Raw genomic sequence first — 2,256 nt, forward strand, 5'->3', positions numbered from 1 at the left:
TAAAAATCTCTTCTTTTTTGGAGCTTACATGTTAGTGTAGGGAGACAGGTAGTAAAGAAACAATGGATCCGTAATACGCTAGGTAATGAAATGGAGAAAATAGGATGGAGTAAGAGAGCTGGGGAGTGCCCCGCAGGGTGTAGACAGGGTTGCTATTTTATAGAAAAGGAAAGACTCTCAGGGAAGGTGACATTCGGGCAGGGTCCTTTAAAAAGTGAGGCAATAATCAATGTGGGTATCTGGGCCAAAACCAAAGGGCTGAGGCAGAAATAGACCTGAGAAACATCAAGGAGGCTTGCTGGCTGGAATAGAGTGACTCCAGGGGGAGGACAATAAGAGACAAGGTCACAGAAGTAACAGTGTTGAGGTAGGGGGAAGTGACTCCTTGGCGTAAAGGTGCAAGGAGAGAAAAGAACAGTCCAGAAGCCCCATGAGAACTGAACTCTGGAGGAGGGACCCTGTGACTGCAGACACTGGAAAGTTTTGAGGAGAGAAGAGAGGCAGGATCTAACCTAAGAGTTTTAAAGGATCACTCTGACTGCTGTGTTGAGAATAGTCTAAAGAAGTTAGAATAGTAACAGGAAAGTCAGTCAAGGTAGACAGCAGAAGTTGAATCTGGGGCACACCAATGTGCAGAAAGAGAAAAGGAATCGAAGGGGCCCAGAAATCTGTATTTTTTTTTTAAAGCACTATCACAGGTAATTCTGATGCAGGTGCCTATTCCTGCCACTTTTATTCAACACGGTGCTGGCAGTCTTAGCCAGAACAGTCAAGCAAGAAAAAGAGGTAAGAGGCATCTGAAGAAGTAGTAAGAAGCAAAATTGTAAGTGAAGAAAAAAAATTGTGTATATTTGTAGACAACATGATATTAAACATCGAAAACCCTAAGGACCATAGTCAAAAAAACTGTCAGAAATAATAAATAAGTTTAATAAGGTAGGATACAAAGTCAACATATAAAAGGCAGTCATTGTTTTTTTTTCAAGATTTCTTTATTGATTTTAGGGAGAGAGTGAGAGTGCGGCAGGCAGAGGGAGAGAGAAACTTCAGCAGACTCCCCACTGAGCGCAGAGCTTGGTGCGAGGTGGGGTTCCATCTTACAAACCTGAGATCATGACCTGAGCCAATATCAGAAAGAGAAATTAAGACGACAATACCACGGCGCTTGCTTCCGCAGCACTTATGCTTAAATTAGAACGATACAGAGAAGATTAGCATGAACCCTGTGCAAAGATGACATGTAAATTCATGAAGCAGTCTGTATATTTTTAAAAAATATTTTATTTATTTGTTTGACAGAGAGAGACACAGTGAAAGACGGAACAGAAGTAGGGGGAGTGGGAGAGGGGGAAGCAGGTTTCCCGATGCGGGGCTCAATCCCAGGACCCCAGGACCATGTCCTGAGCTGAAGGCAGACGCTTAACGACTGAGTCACCCAGGCTCCCGCATTCTCTATATATTTTTTAAAGATTTTATTTATTTATTTGACACACAGAGATCACAAGTCGGCAGAGAGGCAGACAGTGGGGGGGGGGGGCAGGCTCCCTGCTGAGCAGAGAGCCCGATGCGGGGTTTGATTCCAGGACTCTGAGATCATGACCTGAGCTGAAGACAGAGGCTTAACCCACTGAGCCACCCAGGTGCCCCTCTATATTTTTTTAAAATAGAAAAATAATAAAGCATTCTAAAATACCTCAAAAAGGGGCGCCTGGGTGGCTCAGTGGGTTAAGCCACTGCCTTCGGCTCAGGTCATGATCTCAGGGTCCTGGGATCGAGTCCCGCATCGGGCTCTCTGCTCAGCGGGGAGCCTGCTTCCCTGTCTCTCTCTCTCTGCCTGCCTCTCCATCTACTTGTGATTTCTCTCTGTCAAATAAATAAATAAATCTTTAAAAATAAAATAAAATAAAATAAAATACCTCAAAAAATAAAACAATACCATTTAAACATCAAAAAGAATAAAATACATAGGAATAAATGTAACCAAAGAGGTAAAAGATCTGTACACGGAGAACAGTAAGACACTGATGAAAGAAAATAAAGAAGACACAAATAAATGGAAAGATGTTCTGTGCTCATGGATTAGAAGACTTAATATTGTTCCAATGTCTATACCATCCAAAGCAATCTACAGAGTCAGTGTAATTCTTATCAAGATTCCAATGGTATTTTTCACAAAACCAGAACAAATGATCCTCAAATTTGTATGAAACCACAAAAGACTCTGAATAGCTAAAGCAATTTTTAGAAAAAAGAGGA

At 41.9% G+C, this 2,256-nt stretch overlaps 1 non-coding gene across 1 annotated transcript; it reads left to right on the forward strand.

Annotated features, from left to right (window-relative positions):
• Positions 1-1,165: 1,165 nt before the first annotated feature.
• Positions 1,166-1,268, forward strand: LOC132007905 (U6 spliceosomal RNA). The gene has a single exon (XR_009401460.1). It is a non-coding gene; the product is annotated as a U6 spliceosomal RNA (small nuclear RNA).
• The last annotated feature ends 988 nt before the right edge of the window (positions 1,269-2,256 follow it).

This window comes from Mustela nigripes, chromosome X (genome assembly GCF_022355385.1).
Source record: "Mustela nigripes isolate SB6536 chromosome X, MUSNIG.SB6536, whole genome shotgun sequence".
Lineage (NCBI taxonomy): Eukaryota > Metazoa > Chordata > Mammalia > Carnivora > Mustelidae > Mustela > Mustela nigripes.